Source organism: Zingiber officinale, chromosome 9A (genome assembly GCF_018446385.1).
Source record: "Zingiber officinale cultivar Zhangliang chromosome 9A, Zo_v1.1, whole genome shotgun sequence".
Taxonomy (NCBI): domain Eukaryota; kingdom Viridiplantae; phylum Streptophyta; class Magnoliopsida; order Zingiberales; family Zingiberaceae; genus Zingiber; species Zingiber officinale.
In genome coordinates, this window is record NC_056002.1 from 111,186,805 (window position 1) to 111,212,119 (window position 25,315).

The 25,315-nt window shown below is 35.4% G+C and overlaps 1 pseudogene; it reads right to left on the reverse strand.

Moving 5' to 3' along the window:
* Window positions 1–6,901: 6,901 nt before the first annotated feature.
* Window positions 6,902–25,315, reverse strand: part of LOC122019470 — a 53,814-nt pseudogene continuing 35,400 nt past the window's right edge.

The following is a 25,315-nucleotide window of genomic DNA, read 5'->3' on the forward strand; positions in this document are numbered from 1 at the left end:
ACTTCAAGTCATGAAGAGGAGTCAAGTGAGCCAAGTAGCTCACATCATGGAGGCATGGACTTAGAGGTTGAGGGCTACTCAACATCTAAGGAAGAAGAGGAGGAGAGTTCTTCTTCAAGAATGGAGCAAGAGGAAGAAGCTTCTACCTCCGGAAGGGATGAAGAAGAAAGTCTTCATCTATCCTCAACCCTAGGTAACTCAAGCATTTCAATTTCAAATAAATTACACATAATATGCTTTGAGTGTAGGGAGTATGGACATTACAAGAGTAAGTGTCCAAGGAGGATTAGGAAGACTCCACCGGCACCAAAAGTCAAGGAAGCCGGAGTCCCGATATGCAAGGGCAAGGAGCACGTGGTGTGCTTCCAATGCAAGCGAAGGGGACATTATCGGAGCCAATGTCCGAGGGGGAGGCAATCTCACAAGGACAAGAGACTGAGCACATCGATAGGGGGAGCTAAGGCAAACCCTAAGGTAATCTCTAAGGCACATTATTGCAATTCTAGTAGGATGCATGCTAGTAGCCTTATTGCTATAGTCAAGAATGATAAGCATGTTAATTTTAGGAACCAATACATGAGCTTAGGAGCCAAACATGTTAACCTAGATAAGGATAATACTAGAAATGTCAACCTTAGGATTAACTCATCTAAGGTTAAGGAGAACTTAGATAGGAATCCCAAATCAACTAGACACATGCCTAGGAATACCTCAAAGAAAAATGAAAAATTAAAAATTGAGGTATTAGAGAAGGAGAATCACGTCTTGAGGTCAAGACTTGATACTTTAGAAAAGACCTTTAAAAATTTAGAGAAGTCATCTCTAGGGTTTAAGGGTCAAAAACCAATGTCCAAGGACAAGAAAGGTTTGGGTCACAAACCTAAGTCCCAAGTGGTCAAGCCCACTTATCACAATGTTCCATTCGATTATGGAACAAAATCTAGGGCTAGGAAGACCATCACCAAGGTCACAAGGGGAGTCACCCCTAGAGTTGATCTTGATGAGTCCCAAATGACCAAGGCTTCAAAGCCTAGGAGGGTCATTAGGAGGGTTGCTAGGGAAGTCATCCCTAGTGAATATTTAGTGAACCCAATGAGCTCAAATAGGTATTGGGTTCCTAGGAGCGTGATTTCATCACGCTAGATTAGTTAGGGTGTGCCAACCTTACTTGAATAGGTAGTTAACCTAATCATGGCAAAAGGTGACACTTTAGGATTTTTCAAGGTATAATCAAGCCTTGAAAATGAAATTAAGAATTATTCCTATGGTGATTAGAATGTGCCAATCAAATTTGAGGAATCTTTCTAGAGTCAATCTAGTTGGCACATAGTGATCTAAAAGTCTTGAGGATAAGATTTTAGGTCTATTACACTTAGGAATATAGAATTTATGGTAAAATGATCGAAATTATCAAAAATGACAACTAAGGCTGGAATTAGGTATCTTCTATACCTTTACATGTTATTTGCCATATATTGTTTGCCATATGTCATGTCATGACATCATATTTATTTTATGATCATTTAAAATGTCATGATAATGCTTAGGTTAGTTAAATGTCATGCTCTATTTAAGTTTCATACTTTATGCCATGACATCATGACATTGGCACATGTTTTTACTTATGATATCATTATTTGCCATGTCATCATCTTTGCATTTATAATCAATGAAATTGATTTAAGGTTAAAAACACAATTTGATATGGAGATCAAATTGTTGTTTAGAAAATACATGAGAACTTAGCCTAAGATGACTTAAACCCATATCTCACATCAAAATTGACTTGGATGTGTTTGATACACCTTAGATGTGTGTGAGATATTAGGATCATGAGTTAGGATCAAGGTGCATAGTTCTTGTACCTAGATGAGCCTAATTCGAAATTGGGGATCATAGGAAAAGCTTGTGTACAAGTCATGTACATTTAGCCCTAAGATTGTGGTCCTAAATTAAATGGTTTAAAATCATTTCAAAATTGATTTGAAAAACCTTGATGAAGCTTTTCTAGTGATAGCATTCATCATTGAGCAAGTTGATACAAAGTTTTTGAAACTTTGAGCTATTTCAAAACTTTTCGAACTTTGTATCAAGATTTGAAAATGGAAGCTATTTTCATAGAAAACTATTTTTCCATGATAGTATATGTTATGAGGAATGTATCCTCAAAATTTTATAATTTTTGAAATTTTCTGTGATTTTCTAGAGGTTTCTGAATTTCGGGAGAAGAAAAATTCAGAAATCGAAATCAGAGGTCGTGGACCGATCAGGAGGTTCCCTGATCGGTCCAGGTCTGTGTGGATCGGTCATTGGACCAATCCAGAGGGAGCCTGATCGGTCTGGTGACCGATCAGGGCGTGCCAAACTGCTGAAATTCGACTGGTTGTCTGAAATTTCAGCTCGGGAGTTGGTATTTTGAAGGTTTGAAACTCTCCAAGACATTGTTGGTGCAATGGTCAAGGGGGAGTTGACCTTTAGGGGGAATTTTACCTATTAGTCAAGGGGAGTTGACTTTTAGGGGGAGTTTTTACTCCTAAAGACTTGAGTGATATGGGATTATCACTAAGTTAATTGTTGACATTAGTATCAAGGGGGAAATTAAGGGTTTCAATGAGAGGTATAGGACTTTCATTAGGAAGAAACTCTTGACCTTGATTCACTCTTTTTGATGTGTGTCAAAAAGGGGGAGAATGGAGAATGTCTAGAGAATGTTCAAGGAAGAACATTGGAGTTAGTGGGAGAGTTTGTTGATCACAACGAGTGAAGTTGTGAACAACGATAACTTACTCTTCAGGGGGAGAGTTTGTTGATGTGTGCCAATAGGGGGAAAATGAAGGGTTTAAGTTAGGCCTTCATTATCTAAGAAGGAGGTTGTCTTCTTAGAAGGAGAATGTAAGGTTGTAACTTATGTTTCATTACCTAGTGGCATGAAGAAAGTTGAGGCTATTGGATTACCTTAACTTAAAGGTATTGTTAAACATCAAAAAGGGGGAGATTGTTGGTGCAATTTCCAGCAGGTCAAGGTTGACCTAGTTGACCAAGCGTAAACCTTGGTCATGGTTTCGATGTTTGACAATACAGAAAGACATGTAGACATGGACAATGCAGGTGCAGTTCTCCATGCGGAGAGATACTGATCAGGGTCTGATCAGGTTGGATGAAGAAGAGTCAAGTAGGTTAATGTTGACCGGATACTTGACTGGGAAGTCCTAACTGGGATGTTAGGCAGTTCGGAAAGTCCTGGTGAGTGAAACCAGGCAGTTCGGAAAGTCCTGGTGAGTGAAGCCAGGCAGTTGGAGAAAGTCCTGGTGAGTGAAGCCAGACAGTGGGAAAGTCCTGGTGAGTGAAGCCAGGCAGCTGGAGAAAGTCCTGGTGAGTGAAGCCAGGCAGTGGGAAAGTCCTGGTGAGTGAAGCTAGGCAGTGGGAAAGTCCTGGTGAGTGAAGCCAAGCAGCTGGAAAGTCTTAGTGAGTGAAGCCAGACAGATTGGAAATCCTGGTGAGTGAAGCTAGGTGAAAATCCTAGTGAGTGAAGCTAGGTGAAAGTCCTGGTGAGTGAAGCCGGGGAAGGAAAAATCCAGATGGATCAAGGGTGATCGGACATCTGGTGTTGAGAAGGTCAAGTAGGTCAAGGGAGTGACCGGATACTTGACACGAAGAGAAAAGTCCAAGTGAGTCAAAGGGATTGACCGGACACTTGGTGGGGAGTCTTAGCAGGTCAAGGGAGTGACCGGATGCTAAGCATGAGATACCAATATGTCAAGGTTGACCGGATATTGGTTTGGAAGGCGTGAGACTTGGTTTGGGCAAAAACTAAGAGCTGGATCGATCAGTGGATCGATCCAGTGATACACTGGGTTATCTGATCGGTCTGGTGACCGATCAGTAACCAAACAGTATGCTACTGTATGTTATCTGATCGGTCTGCAGACCGATTAGAAAGCGAACAGAAGTTCGGGAGAAAAGGAAGGAACTGCATGCTGATCGGTCCATGGACCGATCAGAGGAAGCTCTGATCGGTCCCCAGGACCGATCAGCTGGAAGCCTGATCGGTCCCCGGGACCGATCAGCTGGAAGCCTGATCGGTCCCCGGGACCGATCAGGTATACACAGAGATGGGAGAGCATTCTGATCGGTCTGGGGACCGATCAGACTGGGGCCTGATCAGTCCCCAGGAACGATCAGAGGTGCCCTGGACCGATCAGGCTTCAGCCTGATCAGTCCAGAACTATCCGTTGGCTCACAACGGTCTTCTTTCTGCTGTCTTCTGGCTTCTTCTTCGCAGGTATAAAAGAGGCTGAGGGCTTCTACAGAGGTACTTCTTCTTCCTTCTTCTTCCTTCTGTGAACTGAGCTGCTGCTGTGCTCTTGAGCTTTGCTGAGCTCCGAAGCTTCGTGTGAGCTTCTTCGACTGAGTTGCTTGTTGGCATTCGTCCTTGAAGTTGGTGCTTCATCCGGGACTTCAGTCGACGAGAAGGCAAGCGAGTATTTGTACATTCATTGTGTATTTTGTTCTTGCTCTTCTTTGTATTTCCATATTGCTGTTGCAAGCTATTGTGGCGAGGTTTCTCCACCCACAAAGAGTATTTATTAGCCGGTTCTCCGGGGACTCATCCACCGATGGATTGATAGGCTTCGTCCACCTTACGGGCACGCCGAGGAGTAGGAGTATATCTCCGAACCTCGTTACATCGACGCGTGTTGAGGTTTGTCTTCTTCCTTTTCGTTTCTACGGTTTCATTTCCGCTGCGCTAACCCTAATTGTAGGAAGAAAAACGAAGATTTGGGGGCGGCTATTCACACCCCCCCTCTCTAGCCGAGTACATCGACCCTAACATTATAGATTTACCCTTTTTAGAATCCCTAGGTGGGGAGCTTTCTGCTTCAAAAGCTTGCGGTTGCTCCTTCTTATTATAGCCGCTCGGGCCCTTGTGATGGTAATCAAGGCCAGGCTCTTGATAGAAGGCCGAGGGAAACTCCTCGGGCTGCTTTCTTTTAGACCCTTTATCAGAAGCATGAGTCGGCTCCTTAGAAATTGCCGATATCTTGTAAGGTCGAGAAGCGGTGGTCTGCTTCTCGGAGGCTGCCCACCTCTTGGCATCTTTGTACAACTCGAATTCTCCGACCATCATGGTTACATTGATCCTCCCGGTGTCCTCTATCTTTTCACTCAAGAACAGGCAAAGAATTTCAACCGACGACGTCAAATTGATCATGTCCGGAGTCTGAGTCAGACGAAGGTCGGATGAAGTGTCGCTAGCGTTGACAGGGAGGAGACTGTGATGCGGCGGTCACACGAGCTTCCCAGAATGGACCCCCACGTGACCCTGAAGAAATACGGGGCCTGCGTCGGTGGTACTGGACCCTTGCACACACTCAGACAAGCACACGAAGCGTTAGACCCCAAGAACCAGGGAAAAAGTTTCCGGAGCAGGCCCTCCGATGCTCAAGTCAAGTACTTTTTTCCCCAGAAGAATAGTGTACGAAGGAAAAAGAAAAAGTAGACAAGTGTGTGAGTGAGCGTACCTACGCGAGGGAGAGAACGCCCCTTTTTATATGACAATACGTACCTTCTGGAGACTGACCCTTGTCAAAGGATGTCGGGTGTCAGGACTTGTCGAGTAGTGGAGGACACGTGGCCTTCTCCTATAGGCTGGAGGAAGGATCTACTTGCAGGCGATCCCAACTGCTAGAATATTCCCTGACATACAGCAGATATTCTCTGACAGATAGTTATGATTCCCTGGCCTGTTGTTGTGTAGTACCTTCTATACTACCCGAGTGTAATTGAAACAACCCTGGTTAGTCTGTTGGGTGCTAATGAACAGATTGGTCGTGCCCCTTCTACCGGCCTTTATAATTCTGACCTCACCGAGGGTGACAGGTTTGCTCACGTAGGCCAGCTTGACAACCCCTGATCGGTAAAACCAGATTGGGTTTGGTCCTGACCGTGCTTCCTGCCCCGACCGCGCTTCCTGTCCCAGGCCTGGTTTCCTGATCGGTAGACTCCTCTCTGGCTTCATACACCGGCTGACCCTAGGTGGTCCCACTCCATATATCGACTGTTACTTCTCCTTATCTTCTGACTGTCACATCCTCTTGACTTCTGACTGCCATATCTTTTTGACTTCTGACTATTATGTCTCCTTAATCTATGACTATCATGTCCCTTGACTTCTGACTGTCATGTCCCCTTAACCAGATCCTACTACTATACATCGTATCAGTTAGTGTTCCGACAGAAAAGACCCGGTTGCCGCTTCAGTTAAGTCTTCATTCGAGGGCCAAGAGGCGGCCTTGCCTAATGGTTGACCGCAGATCTGTTTCTTCCTAGTCATCATGCAAAGAGCTAAACCCAAACTAATGATGATCCATAAGCTAACTTTTGTAATTGTCGTATAGCAAAGTACGATGAAATAGTTGATATCATATAAATTTGAGAGATCTCCACTTTTCTGCATTCACTTTTCCACATCGTGTTATCATGTTTTTGCTACGGAAACAGTTCTATTTGAGAGCAGGCAGTTGAATTCTGCAATGTACTGATTTCATATGCCCAAACAAAGATTTTGAAATGTTATCTTCATTCCCGATTTATATATTTTATTCTTCTGATACGCTAGGACTCCTTGAGCTTTTTGTGACTATTGTATCCAGATAGTACTAGAGTGGTGAGTAAAGTTGCCCTGTATGATATTCAAATAGTAGTTTTATAATTGTTAATAATAATAATAATAATAATAATTTCATTTTTTTTGGTTTAATTTTATGGTTTTCAGAATATTCCTAGACATAGTTGAGCAATTTTGATCATGATTTTTAATTTCCAAAATTGTGACAGTGAAACTGTCATGTAAAATAGTTAATATCACTTTTTATTATTTATTTTTAAAAAAAAATTATAATTTTAAACTCAAAATACAAATGCAGAGTGAGTCTTCAATCACCCATCTCATACCCTGCTACCAATAATCTTTACAAGAACAGGACCCGTGTCTGAACGAGTGAAACCTGTTTCGGTCTCGGACTACAATTTCGCGGTTAGTAATCTCAGATATCAATTTCAAAGCAGCGTGGCAGTCACTACAAACTCGGAGATTCTTCATAATCCTAATGGGTGTGCCGTTGGCAGTGTTCATTAGCCCAGACGCAGCTGCTAACTTCTCACTATGGTGATATAGCACACGTTCCTTGTTCTTCTCATCCATGTCAAGCAATACTGCTGATGTATCAGGAACATAACCCCGATGCCTCAACTTCTCCAACAGTTATCCAAACTTCTGTGGATCTCCTCAATTTGTGGATGATCACTCCCACCAGCTACGAACGAATGCACCACTCCGTCCAAGGAAATTGTGCTCCACCCTGGAGTCTTCTTCAGTCCTCGATCCTTCATCATCCGTCGAATCTTAGCCACATCCTCCCATCGCTCTGCGTCGGCATAGATGTTCGATAGAACGACATAATAGCCATCGTTACGAGGGTCCAATTCCATCAAATTGTGAATTGCCTCTTCTCCCATTTTGATATTCTTATGAACTTTGGCTCCGCCCAGTAGTGCACCCCAGACAACACTGTTGGGCTCGATTGGCATCTTGTTTATGAACTCCCTGGCTTCCTCGAGGAGCCCTGCGCGACTGAGGAGGTCAACCATGCAGCCATAATGTTCGATCTCAGGGACAATGCCATAGTCTTGGGTCATGCTCCTGAAGAACTGCCTTCCCTCCTGCAGCAGGCCTATATGGCTGCAGGCGTGAAGCAGCCCCACAAATGTGACGGCGTTTGGCTCAACGCTAGCTTCCTCCATCTTGGAAAAGAGCTCCAATGCTTCCTCGGCTTGCCCGTGCATCGCATGCCCACCAATCATCGCTGACCATGACACCACGGTTCGCTCAGCCATTTCATCGAAGACTTGCCGAGCCAGCTGCAGGCACCCGCACTTGATGTACATGTCGATCAGCGTGTTGCAGACGCGCACATTGTTCTAGTGGAGTGAGCACTGCATTGCGAACGCATGGATCCGTTTCCCCAAATCCAGCTCTCCGAGGTCAGCACAGGCCGCGAGCACGGCGACCACCGTCACCTCATTTGGCTGCATTCCGGTGGTTTCCATGTCGCGGAACAACCGGAGAGCCTCATTGGGATTCTTCCACTGGACATACCCTGCGATCATCGCCGTCCATGACCGGACGCTCCTCTCTGGCATTGAGTCGAACAGCTGTTGTGCGACCACCATTTCGCCTTCCTTCGTGTAATGTGTAATCATGATGTTCCAGGTGACCACGTCCTTCGCCGGAATGACATTGAAGAGAAGACTCGCGGAAGCCGTGTCACCGAGGGAGGCATACATGTGGACGAGGGTGTTAAGGAGAAAAATGTCAGAGCGGAAGCCGAGCTTCTCGACGAGGGCGTGGACGGCGCGGCCAAGGAGCAGAGAAAGGGGAGAGCGGGAGCAGGCTTTTAGCACGAAGGATAAAGTAAAAGTGTCCGGAAGGACGCCGGCGAAGCGGAGGCGGGAGAAGAGTGCGAGGGCTTCGCCGGGGCATGGGGAGGAAGAGAGGGTATTGAGGTGGGTGTTCCAAAGGAGTGTCTCGGAAGGGGCATCTCCGTATAAGAGGAAGACACGGCGGGCGTAGGAGAAGTCGGAGGGGGAGGAGAGCGCGCAGACCGCGGCGACGCGGGTGAGAGAGATGGGGAGGGAGGAGGAAAGGGGGAGGCCGGACTTGATGAGGCGGGCGTGGAGCTGCTGCAGCTGAAAGGGCGTGGAGAAGCGCAAATCAGGTGCCTCTTTAGAGCTCTGCGAGGCGGCGATGGCTGCGTTCACGTTGTAGGGAGGCGAAGTTGGAATTTGGAACGCGGATAGAGTATGCCATGGTAGGAACGAGTAGCCTACATGGTTTAAATAGAAATAGAATAAATTTATATTTTTAACTAAATTTTCATATAAAAATTAAATAAATGCGATAAAATAGCGATTAAATGAATTAAAAATTAAAATGATTAAATTTTCAATTAAATTAAACTTGAAATTTAGCTTTTTAAAATGGTGACAAAAGCGGTTTATATGAAAATATTCAAATTTTTAACTTTAATTATTCAGTTTCATCCGTTAATTCAATTTAATCTGCTCATTATGAAATCATAATCACTTATCATTTTGGACATATTTTGTCATTTAATATATGTACATATAAAGGGTTTAGTGGCTAGCACATGAGGTATTGTCACAATATAAGGGGATATATATCGTCCCCTCGGATGAGTCTAGTGGTTAACACATGAGGTGTTGTCACAATGAAGTCTGAGATTCGAATGTCGGCAAAGTTGAGGTAAATACCCCTCTTATGTGCTAATCACTATTCCAAAGGCTAGTAGCCGCCTGTGATTTACTTCCTCCGTATTGGTCTTGGGACGGATTAGCGGGAACGCTGAGAAATTAAAGATGAGTGCATTCATTTTCTGTCACAATATAAGGGGATATATATCAAATCAATAGTATCTTTAAAAGGAATCCTTTGATAATCGAACCATTTAAATTGAAATTAAATGATTAATCCAACCGATCAAATTTTAGTATAAGATAAATAAATAAATTGAATCAATAAAATATTAATTAATTTGATTGAAAATTAAAATGATTAAATTTTTGATTAAATCGGGAATTGAAAGGGAAGGAGAATCATGAAATTATGAAACTCTCAATTTTAATTTGGACAGTTGAATTCAATTTAATTCACATCCCTAGTACTAAGTTCTCACTTCATATAACAGAAGTGGAGTTTAGTGAAAAAGTTTATCTCTACCTATTTAAACACAAAAATTTGAAATTTATAATAACAAATCATTCTTTATGACGTCTTAAACTCTAACGATTTAAATCCTTGCCTTGTTTGCCCGATGGCGGCCAAGAAGCGTCAACGATTTTTGCTGAAAAATTTTCGCTTCCCACTTGAAAAACTCTCGTCCTATAATGACTCTAATATTGCTTTCTTTTGATATACATTTTTCAATTAAGAAGCACGGGAGGTTTTAATTTTTTTCCTTGCCAATTATATATGTATATTAGTTAGATAATATGAATATCGTGTGGACATTAACCTAACAACATAAATAACATTTAGACCTTTCATATTTTTTTTTGTTGGATATGTATACTAGTTTTACTTGTCATGAACCTTTCAAGCAAATGGATGATAATACCAACTAGGCTGGTTCATCAGTTGGTTTTATGAAATAGGTAAATTCATAGCATAATTCATGTATAATTTGAAATTTAATTTAGTTGTGATTTAGTTTAATCTCAATTAGGAATGATTTAATATACTGTACACTAACATATACACCGAATATATTGATATTAATAATAATTTTTTTATTTAATCGGTATAAAATTTATATCATTCCGAAAATCTAATATACTAAAGTTTTGGAACATTAATATATATCTTTTTTATATCGAATTTTTTATACTAAAATTTTTCCATATGATAGTGATTTCATATGTAAAATTTAATATACTATATCAAATACGTAGATAACGTCATTTTTTAAAAAATGTTTTAAATTCATAACATCTCTCTTTTTTTTTTTTACTTTATTTTTTATTTCGTTATCTTATTGGAAATGGAACATTTAAACTAGATAAGATGTCTACCTTTAATATTTAGTTACAGTATGTTATGTTTTGAAAATAATTATATGTTAGGCAATGAAATGCCTAAATTATTTCTTTCCTTTCACATTATTTGGTGCATGTGTTTATATTATTTTATTTATTTATATTTTTTTGTGACCTCTCTTTCATTTTCATTTTTTTCAATTCCAAAAGTTTTATTATTCTTTTATTCTTTCAAAATTTTCTTACTAAAATTGCTATGAAATGTTCAGTGTTGTTTGAAATATTTTCTTATATTTTATTTGACAGTGAACTAAGTGTTTAATTATCATTGTAACTGTTTTTCATTTATTTTTTTTTATTTCTATAGATAAATAAATTACTCATCATTATGAGATCCTTCCAAAAATCACCAACAACAATTTTTCTCATCTAATAGAAATCTTCCAATAAAAAGTTAATTCTGAATTTTTATTAATCTATTTGATTTTTTTTCTATATTTATTTGTTCTTAAGAGGTATTGATTTGCTAATCATGTTTATAGGTTGATCGATTATCATATGCAAGTTCGGGAATGTTTGTGAATCTTAGTTCAGAGATCCTTCCAATAAAAAGTTAATTCTGAAATTTTTTTAATCTATTTGATTTTTTTTCTATATTTATTTGTTCTTAAGAGGTATTGATTTGTTAATCATGTTTATAGGTTGATCCATTATCATATGCAATTCGGGAATGTTTGTGAATCTTAGTTAAGTGATACTAGAACAAAGATTGTTAATTATCATTGTAACTATTTTTCATTTTTTTTTATTTCTATAGATAAATAAATTGCTCATCCTTATGAGATCCTTCCAAAAATCACCGACAACAATTTTTCTCATCTAATAGAAATCTTTCAATAAAAAGTTAATTTTGAATTTTTGTTAATCTATTTGATTTTTTTCTATATTTATTTGTTCTTAAGAGGTATTGATTTTTTAATCATGTTTATAGGTTGATCCATTATCATATGCAAGTTCGGGGATGTTTGTGAATCTTAGTTCAGTGATACTAGAACAAAGATTGTTAATTATCATTATAACTGTTTTTCATTTATTTTTTTTTATTTCTATAGATAAATAAATTGCTCATCCTTATGAGATCCTTCCAAAATCTCCGACAATAATTTTTCTCATCTAATAGAAATCTTCTAATAAAAAGTTAATTCTGACTTTTTGTTAATCTATTTGACTTTTTTTCTAAATTTATTTGTTCTTAAGAGGTATTAATTTGTTAATCATGTTTATAGGTTGATCCATTATCATATGCAAGTTCGGGAATATTTTTGAATCTTAGTTCAGTGATACTAGAACAAAGATTGTTAATTATCATTGTAACTGTTTTTCATTTATTTTTTTTATTTCTATAGATAAATAAATTGCTCATCAGATCCTTCCAAAATCTTCGACAACAATTTTTCTCATCTAATATAAATCTTCCAATAAAAAGTTAATTCTGAATTTTTGTTAATCTATTTGATTTTTTTTCTATATTTATTTGTTCTTAATAGGTATTGATTTGTTAATCATGTTTATATGTTGATCCATTATCATATGCAAGTTCGGAAATGTTTGTGAATCTTAGTTCAAAGATCCTTCCAATAAAAAGTTAATTCTGAATTTTCTTAATCTATTTGATTTTTTTTCTATATTTATTTGTTCTTAAGAGGTATTGATTTGTTAATCATGTTTATAGGTTGATCCATTATCATATGCAAGTTCGTGAATCTTAGTTCAGTGATACTAGAACAAAAATTGTGAATTTAGATATATATCGATATGGTATTATATTGTACTGAATATTTCGATATTGGTATTTAGATTTAATATTTTTTGATAAAATATATACTAAAATACCAACCAAATTAGTAGGTAATTGGATAATTATAATTTTTATTAGTTTTTTTTTTCATGTTTTTTATTCGTTTAATTATTTTTCTTGCTTTATTAGTGAAGATGATTTATTTTTTAATTAGTGGATAATTGGAAAACTATATATTTGTTCCTTTTATAATTTTGGTATAGAAAGTATTGTAATATACATATTGTATCAAAATTTTAGTATATCAAAATTCTTAATAAGTATATCAAATTTATATCATATCAAAAATTTGATATATCGAAATTTTAATATACCAAATTTTAGGTATAATATTAATATATATTTTCTGTTTTTCTACTTCTTTTCTATCCTTGGAAGTTGTAATGCTAACATGATTTTTGATAATGTTAACTAATATACCTTCTTTTTGTTTTAAGTGTGTTCTATTTTGCAGTGCACATGTCAAGGAAAGTATTGTAATTTATATTTAAATTATTTACACTATTATTCTGATTATGGATTTTTTTAAAAAAATTTGATTGGATACTAGAGAATGTTTTATAAAATATATTCTCCATAATGTGGGCTGGGATGTTATTAGCTATTTATATCATATATAATTATTTATAATATTGGTCTTGCTCTAACTACTTTGATTTATTCTGACACTGATTGCCGAGATTTTGGTGTTTTATATCAAACAGGCTTAAGGAAAAAAATGTATGATTTCTTAAATTTTGTAGCTGAGCATTTTTCACAAGTTGTCTATTGAATTCAGTTACTTATCTCAAAATTGAGAAAATGGGTTATGTTTATAATTTCATCCTAAAGTGTCGCTAGACATGTTACCATCAAGAAGACCTTTCATTTATTTATTTTATACTATTTAGATTTGATTAAAAGATTACTTATCCCAAAATTTACTTTGGGCTCGCCTTTATGTATATTCTTAAAATATTCTATCTAGCATCAAAAGATCTTAATAAGCTTCCGATTAAATCTAAAGCTACTGTTAATTATAGAATTAATTTGGATATATATTGCTAATTTGAACTCACCTTCCTTACATTTCAAATATGGGTGTCAGAAATTGTTTTGATTCATGAGATGCAATGTTAAAGGTTATCCTTTTCTCCCCTTCTTCTCCTTAACTCACTCCATCCCAAACAAGGATTAAAATTCATGTGGAATGAGATTGTGATGGTGGTGTGAAGATATCTTAAATTCTATTTATATAGACATGGAGAGGAGAAGATTGTAGAAGAGAATATTGAGATTGATGAGCTTTCCGTTGTGTATCTACACAATTTTGTGAGGAGGATAAGAAACATTTGTGTATCAATTTTAACTTAAAATTGTGTCAGCCCAAAATTATAACATTGTTTTTGTCGAATAAAATGAAAAGTTTGAGAGCATTTGATTTTTTTTTTTTTTTTTTTTGAAAAATATATGTTTTTTCGTTTCCTAGAAAATTACTTTTAGACCTACTCTATTTATCCATAAAATGAGATCTCATTTTCTAAAAATAAATATGAAAATTATCAACTAAATAATATTTTCCATTTTCTCAAAAATTAAAAATTAAAAAATTACAAACCTTAGTTTTTTAGTTAGGGTTGAGTATTCTATTCAAATTGAATCGCAAATCGAATTCAATTAATCGAAACTAATTGAATAAATCAAACTCATAAAATATCGATTAATTTAGTCAAAAATTGAATTAATTGATTTTTTTTTAATAATGATGGAATCATGGAAGATTTAATCGAAATCAATTTTTTTATTTCGATTTATTCAGTTTAACTGAATAAGAATTTTTAAAATCAAAACTTAATAAAATATTTTTTTTAAAAAATAAAATATAAAAATAATTGAATTGAATTTTTAAATTTCATTGATTCTATTGATTTATTTAATTTAATCAAATTTTTACTTCGACGACTAATATAGGTATTAGGCAGACATGGGTCATTGTCCATGGGCATAAATAGGGCCCGCGCCAAGTTATCGGAGTGGATGTAAGCAAACTCACAATGCTATAATAGGGGTTTATAATATGAGGTTGATGCTATAAATTCAATATTATAAATCTGACCCCTACTATATATGGGTAGGGTTTATAGTTTTTTCTATAAATCGGTCCAAAAATTTTGGGACCGGTTTATACTTTTGTTTTTTAAAAAAAATTGTAAAGAGGGTTTTTGCTCTCCCTCTTGACACGAGCGTGAGGAGACATGTAGCAAGGACACGCTGTCCTATTTATTTATTTATTTATTTATATTTTTTGTTAAACATTTGTTTATTTTTATAGAATTATTATTTTTACATAAATAAATGTTTAAAATTTTAAATACTAATATAATTATAAATATTAAATTAAAATATTAATTAATATTATATATAGTAGATAAAATTATAAATAAAGATAAATGAAAAAATATAAATAAAAATAAGTAAATTGACAGTGAAATTATAAAAAAAAAGTTGTTGGAGAGGTTAATAATAGTGGAAAGAGGTTTTTAAAAAGAGTAAGATTTTTTAACTTTTGATATCACAGTGATATAATTGAGCATAAATCTATAAGAGGTTTACGATTGTGAATACTTACTAGGCTTACATGGTGCAGGTGAGACTGTTGACTTATATAGAAACAGGTGTTAAGCAAGGGTTTGACTAAGCCAACATTTGAGAATAAATTTATCGATTTACCCTCGCTATTCTCCCTTTTGCATTGACAAGGACGATTTTATCCATCAATATGGTGCAATAATAAAACATTGATATAATCTCTCAAATATATGATTTGATTATAAAAATGACATATTATATGATATTTTTACAATATTAGACTGTTTGATTGCGAGATCTTTAAAATTTATCACTTCGTGAGATAAAAATAATCATCTTTTAAATTAGTTGATTCAAAAAATTAAATATCTAATACTAAATAAAAAAAATTTAAAAAAAGGATAATGTATATTATTTCTCTCTCCGCTCCTGACTTCTTCTCCCCTCTCCTTTCAGGCCAATTAAAAATAACATTAACATTTGTTCTTTTAATTGACTTGTCTTGCTAAGTCATTTACAAATTTGAAGTAAAATTGCTATAATTTTTCATCCTTAATATGGGTGTTCATTCAAATATTAGAGGTTCATTTCGGTGAAACTTGATTTAACTAAATCTAATTTTCTTTGTTGTTTTTTTTTTCTATTTTTTTAGTTTGAGATTAGTTTTGCATATTCAATTATTAGGGTTCTTCCCAAACTTATTGATCTTTTGTTTAATATTTTTAACCAATACAAAAGCTTAAAATTAGCAATATGATATTGAGATTATGCTGTAACTTTACATTTTTTGTTTAAACATGTCCTTTAATTTTGTTGGTAAAAATTTCGGCTTTTTATCAAAAGGAGTATGTTGAATATGATATTTACCAAAAGATATATCATAGTTCTGTTTATACCAAAGGATGCACAAAAAAATAAAATTCTCCTTTTTACCCCTCCTGCCAACCTCCTCTATTCATTAATCATTTTCCAAGCATCTAAGTCATTTTTTAATTGAAAAATCATTTTATGGTTTAGATGCATGTGCCCCCCACTCTCCCTCCATCTCTCTTCTTGGTCTTATAAACACGAAATGATCATGTGCATCATCTGCTTGTCATAATCCTGTTCGGCGAGATTGCAAAAGACTATTTAGGGTTTAGAGATATTATCCTAAAAGTTTCAAGAAATGAGTTCAAAGGACAATAATGATTAAGAACCTCGGCGTTGAAGAACAAATTTCTAACAAAAGTGAAATTAGTAGAAGAAGATAGATAAATCTTTAACGATGTATATATAAATTTACTACTGTAAAATAGGATTATCGTGTAAAAAAAATTACAATTTTGTAGCAAAGGCTAATGACAAAAATCGTGTTTATAGTGTCATTGAATGTGTGGGGAATAAATATTGAACAACACCTGTAATATGATGTACTCCATTATTTAATCGGTTTGTAAGATGCTCCACTGTAATGTTAAATTTCAACTAGACCTTGTTCATGTATTTTAGTTTGATATGGTAGGTATTAGTACGTTAGGCCTAATATGCGATCATATCAGTCTCACTTTCTTCCTTGATCAAAATTTGATTTAATATCATATCTACCTTCTTCTTACTCAACCCTCCATGGTGATTGAGAGTTTGCATACATCCAATTACCTAGGTCTATCAGTGGATTTTATTCAAAACTCACTGATGAACCTAAACTTGTTTGATTACACCCATTTAACGTATTGTGAGTTTCTTGTGTTGCAAGGAGTTAAATTGTGCTATCCATTGCTTATTTAGAGCTCTCAGTGGTGATCCAACGTTACAAGAAGTTTTTGCTTCAATGCGGGCTTGATATGAGATGATATTAGACCCAACATGATCTTTGGTTAAAACTTTACTTTTATACCATATATATCTTTTTCTCACTCAACCCTTCCTAGTCGTTGAAATTATGTAAAATTACAAAAATCTTAGGTCTATTAGTCAGATTGTGTCACAACCAATGATAAATTATGAAAATCTAATATGTACACCATATCTATCGTTACATGGTCTTTGCTAAATTAGTATGTACAACAATACTTGATTATGTAGTTGTAAGTTTGCTAAATTAGTTTGTACTTTATTTATCAAGGACGATCATATTACTGAAAAAAAATTTCTCTGAGATATGGAATACGCTTGATACAAATTCTCATGGACGTGGAGTTATTATAAGAGAATTATCCTGAACAAATATTCCATCGTTTTCTGAGTATAGTGGTGTACAGAATACAAATAGAAATACAAGCAACAATTTAATATTTGATCTAAATAAAGAAGTAAATATTTTATAAGATGAGATTCTGAATTTTTGTATAATACTTGTTGATTAATTTGAGCCTACGGATGATGCATAAGATTCAAATTCATGTGTACCATTTTGTGGATATGTACAGAACGTAGGGGTTGTAGTGTGCAGCGTTCGGAGTTTTACCTAAGTCCGGATTTTGCTGCAGGTGACCAAGGCGTTGATTTCATTTCATGGTTTTTTGGTTTCGGTTTAGTGCATGGACATGGAATTGCATGGTTATGGGAATGGTGTAGAGATTGTATATGTTATGGAGTCTATGTGATGTGCATGGGCATGGAGAATGTAAGTTTTTGTGATTGGTGTGTGTGAAGTCCATGTGATGTGCATGGACTTGGGTGTGCATACATGTGTGTTTTGCCTGTGTGATGTTTGGTGGAGGTTTAACTCACATGTAGAGGTAAACAACTCCATGCTAAGATTGTCTTTTGTTCTCGCTGATGGAGGTCAGGATTAGAAAGATTGTCTTTTGTTCTCGCTGATGGAGGCCACATCCTGACGCTTTAATACATTTACCTATTCTATTTCAGTTTGAGCCTATTTGGAGGGAAGATGAAGAGCATTATATTTGAATTGAAAAGGACTTACAATGCAATACAAATATATAAGAATTTTTAATTGATGATATACAGATTGAATAATATGAAAATTTTTCAGAATAGTACAATGATTTAGAGGAGAAGTTTCTAATAGTTGATAATTCATATATTTTAAATTCTTGATTGCTCTAAAGTGTTAGGATGTATACTAAAAGTCTAGCTTTTGGTATAAACATTTATCTAGAAATAAGAATCACATTGGTCAAATGTCTACATTTATGATAAATGTAATTGTTCAATTAATTTATATTGTAGATAACATGGTGTGTGGTGCCACATACAGAGGATCATGTTATCAGTACCTTATAAATTATAAACAGTAGCTCACGACCAAAATGGAAAGGAACAAACCATTAGAAGGTCGTAGTGTAATTATGTATTAGTTTATCTTAACTATATAATTACACTAGTACACTTAGAGTGTATTGAGTAGGACTATTAAAGGTCGTTTCTTTTATACTGGCTTTATAAAGGAACAAAGACCTCAGTTATTATGGAAGTGTGTGCTCTTAATCCTAATATAATAATAAACACATATATTTGATATTTATTTCTTTAATTTATCAATGGGTGAGATTTAGTTTGATAAATCAATAAGCCCGATAAATTGGGAAATGATATCACTTATAGTGTGTGTTGTTGATTATAGAAGGAAACTGTGTCCTAGTAATCTAGGTTGAGAATGTCCCCAAGAGGAGCTCATAAGGATTGTCATGTTAAACCCTGCAGGTGGACTTAGTCCGACATGACGATAAGGTTGAGTGGTACTACTTTTGGACTAAGATATTAATTAAATGAGTTGTCAGTAACTCACTTAATTAGTGGACATTCGACATCTTAAGCACAGGGAGACTAACACGCTCATAATAAGAAGGAGCCCAAAATATAATTTGGGATTGGTGTGGTAGTTCAATAATAGTTCTCTAGTGGAATGAATTATTATTGATAAAATTAAGTTGTGTGTTCGGGGCGAACACGGGATGCTTAATTTTATCGGGAGACCAAAACTAATTCCTCCTCTCGGTCCCTATCGTAGCCTCTTGTATATAGAGATTTATACCCACCACATACCCACCTTCTTACCCATCCAATGGGGCCGGGCAAGCTAGCTTGGAACCCAAGCTAGGGCCGGCCAAGACCAAGTGGATGAGCCAAGTTGGTGGCCGGCCAAAGCTTGGGTCCCAAGCTTAGGTGGCCGGCCACTAGAATATTAAATGAGATTTTTATTAAAATTATTTCTTATGTGGATATCATGATTTAAAAGATAGTTTAAAAAATTAAAAATTTCCTTTTATAGCTTTCTACAAAAGATTAAGAGAAGAGATTAATCTCTTTCCTTATTTGTAGATTAAAAGGATGGTTTTAATTTTTAGTAAAAACTTTCCTTATTTGTAAATCATCCACATGTTTAAAAGAGAGTTTAAAAATTTGAAATCTTTCCTTATTTGTTGATTAAAAGGTGAATTTTAAATTTTAAGAAAACTTTCCTTTTTAAACATGTTCATGATTTAAAAGAGAGTTTAAAAATTAAATATTCTCTTTTATAAGTTTCTACAAAAGATTAAGAAAAGATTTGATATCTTTCCTTATTTGTAGATTGAAAGAGATTTTAATTTTTAGAGATAACTTTCTTTTTTATCCACATGTTTAAAAGAAAGGTTTTAATTTATAAAATTTCCTTTTTATTAACCAATCATGAAGGGATAAAAATTATTGGAGAAATTTTTATAAATTTCTGGAAACAAATTATGAAGTTTTAATTCTTGTTTTAATTAAAACTCTCCTTGTTTTGGGGAGAATAGTGGCCGGCCAAATAAATTGGAGAAGAGGAAATTATTTTTAATTAAATAAATTTTCTTTTTCATGGCAAAAGAATTAAGGAAGTTTTTATTTAAATTTCCTTATTTGCCAAGACCAAGGATTATAAAAGAGGGGGTAGATGTGCCTTCAAGATGAACAACTCTATTCTATTTTCTCCCTCTTTTCTTCCTTGGTGTGGCCGGCCCTTCTCCTTTTCTCTCTTCCTCTTGTGTGGCCGAAATCCTTTATCTCTTGGAGCTTGGAGGAGGTGGCCGGATCTAGCTTGAGGAAGAAGGAGAGAAAGCTTGTATCCCTTGGAGCTTGGTTGGTGAAAAAGTTCTTCATCCTTTAGAAGGTATGCTTGGCCGAAACTTGAAGGAAGGAAGAAGAAGGTGCCTTGGTGGTTCTCGTCTCGGAAGATCGTTGCCCATACAACGTTCGGGATTAAAAGAGGAATACGGTAGAAGACCTAGAGATTTTTGTATGCAAAAGAAAAGGTATACTAGTATTTAATTTCCGCATCATACTAGTTTTATTTCTTTGTAAAAATACCAAATACAAGAGGCATGCGATTCTAGTATTTCGAATTAGTTTTCAATGTCGTGTTCTTTTGTTTTTCTTTTCCTTGTGATTTGATTGTTCTTTTCGGTTAACCTAAAGTTATTTAAGGAAATTAAATATTAGTTTTCCTTAAAAGGCTTTGTCTAGGCGGTGGTGGTTGTTCCCATATCCAAGAAGGTCATGTGCCTCGCCATGCAGTCCTGGAAGCCAATTTTGAAAATTAATATTTAATGGAATTAATAACCTAGGTGATTTGGATCAAACGTGTTAAGTTCCGCAGGAGATCCAAGTCTAAACCTAAAAGAACAAATAGATTAAACTTTGGATCAAACGTGTTAAGTTCCGCAGGCGATTCAAGTTTAATTTAAAAGAACATATGGTAGCTAGGAAAAGGTTCAGACCTTTGTACAAAATTTTTGTACAGTGGAACCATTAGGTTTTCCGAGTAGCAACCAACAATTGGTATCAGAGCTAGGGTTTTGCCTCTGTGTATTTGGTATTAGTTTAATTATGCACATGTCATACATAATTTAAGCAGGATAATAGTAGGATGTGCTAATTTTATGGATGCAGGATCCAACTATTATGGCTTATAGATATTGTGTGTGTGATTGGACCCTTGGACATGTCAAGGGCATTTTATTGTGTGTGCATGATTATATTATAAAATACAGCAGGAGTTGTATTTAGTTTTATTAGGATTTTATTTTTTGATCTAGTTACATGTACATTCCTTTTATGGAATATATGATCGATGGATGTAAATTTTATTTTATGTTCGATCTAGTTTACATGTATATTCCTTCGAGGAATATAGGATCGAAAAATGTAAAATTCTATTTATGTCGCGGATCGAATCTTGCAAGGCGTGAAACCTTTTGAGGATCAGAGGCGCAGCGGAACAAGGTGCAAGATGAATGCGACAACTAGACCCGGTGGCGATGGCCAAAGATGGCAGCAGCTAGGGTTGGCGACACACGGAGGACAACAATAGATAAAAGCCATAATAATTGAAAATTAGTTTTTCTATTTATTGCTTTTTATGCTGTGCTGTGTGTGCTTGTTAGTATGCATGTTAAGTAGGCTAGCATAGTCAAAATTCCTCACTTTAAATAACTAAGTGGGAGAGAGATTTATTTTTAAATAAATTCCACGGTCTCCATTACTGGTTTATAAGTGATGCAACAAGCTTGCGCGTTGGCTCTGAGTGCCTTCCTCCATATCGGATGAGCTTGTTTGCCGATCACTAGATTAAACTTCCATTTTGGATGACTATAGGAAGTTAATTAAGAGCGTGTGATCTTCCCCATCGGAAGGGGCACAATCTTATTAATGGACTTAGTGTCAAGTAATGGTATACACTTAGGCACATCTAATAATATCCTCCCCATCGGAGTCACTGCTATTATTTGTGTGACCGTAGAAAACCAACTATTAATTTGTCAAAATAAATAGGTTGACAAGTTAATAAAATTAAAAACCCCTCTTACAAATGTTTGATTTTGTATACGTCCACATTATCGTGGCATACAAAATTCACGGTGTTTGAGGTAATTTTATTTGTCATAAAGATTTATTGACAAGATAATTAATGGGTAAACCCCTCCTCTTACAAATGTTTAATTTTGTATACGTCCACACTATCATGGCATGCAAAATTCACGGTGTCTGAGATGTTGGTGAATTTAAATAATATTGTTTGAGGAATCAATGTTATTTTAAATTCAAAAGTTTTGACCAAATATTTGATCAAAGAAAGATCAACTATTAATTTTATTCGTCATAAATTAAAGTTGACGAGATAATAAAATTAATGGATAAAATCTCTTCTTTGATTTTGTATACGTCCACACTATCGTGGCATACAAAATTCATGGGGATTTTAAGGAATTGATCTTGACCAAATATTTTTGTGATTCTTAGGATTTAAAATGTTTGTCAATTCCCTAGTTGTTATACTATAGAAAAGACTTAGTAGTCCCAATTGTAATGATTGAAAATAGGACTTGGACATTAAGGTAGTCTGTCTTCTTAGAACTAAGAACAATATAGGTGTATTTAATTCATTAGTTGAAACATGTTTAGTGGCGTTATCTACCAGAACGTGGAGTGTAGATACAGATGCCATTAATCATGTCCGCAATTCATTGCAGGGCTCCAGGAAACCTGACAACTAAATGAAAATAAAAACACTGTCTACATGGGCACTACTGTAAAAAGTGGTAGCTATTGCAGTGAGAGATGCTTATCCTCTGATAGGAATAAAATATGGATTTTAGAAATTGTCTTTACGTACTAAGTTTAGAAAGAACTAGTTTTCAGTTTCTAAACTATTAAATAATAGATATTGTGTCTATTTTGATAACAAAGTTGTTGTCAAGAAAAATAGGGAAGTTATCTATTCTGGTATGATGATTGGCAATTTATAAATCCAATAACTCCCACAATGCAACAAATGGAAATTAGTAACACATCTTTTAACTATAAGAGAAAACAACCTTCGGAAATGAACCATTTATATCTTTGGCATCTAAGGCTAGGTTATATTAACTTGAGTAGGATTCATTGGTAGCTAATGAACTTTTGGGTTCATAGTAGTGGAAATCTTTCCAACCTGCGAGTCTTACTTGGAAGGAAAAATAACCAAGAAGCTTTTAAGTCTAAGGGGTATAGAGCCAAAGATATGTTGGAATTGGTTTATTCTGATTTGTGTGATCCTATGACTATCCAGACAAGAGGTAGTATCGAATATTTCGTCTATTTTATAGACAACTATTCAAGATACAAATACATTTACTTAATGTGCCGCAAGACTAAGTGCTTTGATTAGTTCAAAGAGTACAAGGCTGATGCGGAGAAACGTTAAAGTAAAAGTATCAAATCACTATGGTAAGATCGTAGTGGCAAGTACCTCTTGGGACAATTTAGGAGTTACTTATCAAAAGTAGGGATTCAATCCCAACTAATTGCACTTGGTACACCCCAACAGAATGGTGTAGTAGAAAGAAGATATAAGGCTCTTATGGAATAAGTAGATCGATGATGAGTTATTACCAAATTTGTTTTAAGGATATATACTGGAAACGGAAGTGAACATAGTATCTTCTAAGTCAGAACTCTCTACTCCCATAGAATTGCAGATTGGGCGTAAGTCTAGTCTGAAGCATATTCGGATTTGGGTGGTCTAACACATGAGAGACACTGATAAAGTTGGACAGGAATTCACTTGTTTGTGGGTTATCCTAGAGAAACGAAAGTAGGTTTATAGTCTTAAAAATCAGAAGGTCATTGTTAGCATCAATAACTGATTTTTAGAAGAGGACTATATAATGAACCACAAGCCCATAAGTAAATTTGTTCTTAATAAAGGACACGTCTAATCTAGTACCAACTGTACAAGATGAAATATCACAAGAAACTGTAACACGTATCACAATTGATACACAATTATAGACAGTGCCTAATTGTAGTGGGAGGGTTGTCAAACAACCTAAAAGAGTCATGTTTTGAGAGAGTCTTTTGGACTTGATCCAAAATGAACATGAGCCTGATCCCGGACATATGATGAAACACTCCAAGATAAAGATGCAACATCTTAGCAAAGAGCAATGAATACAGAATTAGAATATATGTATTCTAATAAAATCTGGAAGCTTGTAGAACCACCAGATGGTGTAAAAGCTATTGGGTAAAAATAGGTCTACAATAGGAAAAGATGGATAGACAGGAAGGTGGAAACTTTCAAAGCAAGGCTTAATGAAAAAGGAAACTTTTTTACTGGTAGTCATGCTTAAGTTTATCTGGATTCTTTTATATATTTGGCAAGTGGATGTCAAGACAGTATTCCTTAATGGAAGTCTTGAAGAAAGTATCCATATAGAGTAATCAGAAGAGTTCATTGCAAAGGGTAAAGAGCATCTTGTGTGTAAGCTCAATTAGTGTATGGACTGAGGCAAAGCTTCAAGGTCTTGGAACATCCGGTTTATCAAAATAATCTAGACCTATGGATTTATTTAGTAACCGGATAAGTCTTGTGTATACAAAAAGTGTGATGGAAACGTGGTGATATTTCTTGTACTATACGTAGATAACATTTTTGGTAGTTGGAAACAATATCAAAATGTTGTCAAAAGTAAGGGTATGGTTGTCCAAACAATTCAATATGAAGGACTTGGGAGAATGTATATATTCTTGGGATCAAAGTAATAAGAGATCGCAAGAAAAGAATATTTTACTTATCCCAAGCTTCATATATCGAAAAAATCCTTGCTCATTTTAAGCATGCAAAACTCTAAGGAAGGTTTCTTACCTTTTTAGCATGGAGTAACTTTATCTAAAGAAATGTCTCCGTAGACATCAAAGGAGATAGAGGAAATGAAGGCAGTTCTTTATGCTTTGGCTGTCAGAAGCCTAATGTATACTATGCACGAGATCAGAAATCTGTTTTACCAAAAACATAGTTAGCAGATATCAAAGTAATCCTGGACAAGGATATTGCACTGCAGTAAAGCATATATTGAAGTACCTTAGAGGCACTAGAGATTATATGCTAGCTTATAAGGCAGTTAATTTGGTCCCTGTGGGTTGCACGGATTTTGACTTCCAGTCGGATAGGGACAATAGTAAGTCAACCTTGGGGGTTTGTGTTTACTTTAGGAGATAAAGTCATAACTATGGAAGAGTGATAAGCATAGGTGTTTTTCTGGACTCCACCATAGAAGCTGAGTATATGGCAAACCTCTGAGGTAGTCATAAAAGCTGAATGACTCAATAACCTCAAGATAGACTTAGATATGATTTCTGATTTGTCCAAAGATTATTACAATTTATTGTAATAATAGTGGTGCAGTAGCAAACTCGAAGAAACCATGAGTCTATAAGGCAAGTAAACACAATAGAGCGCAAGTACCACCCAATACGAGGAATCGTATAAACGAGGAGAAGTTGTTGCTGTCTAGATTGCATCAGATGATGACCTATAGATCTTTTCAC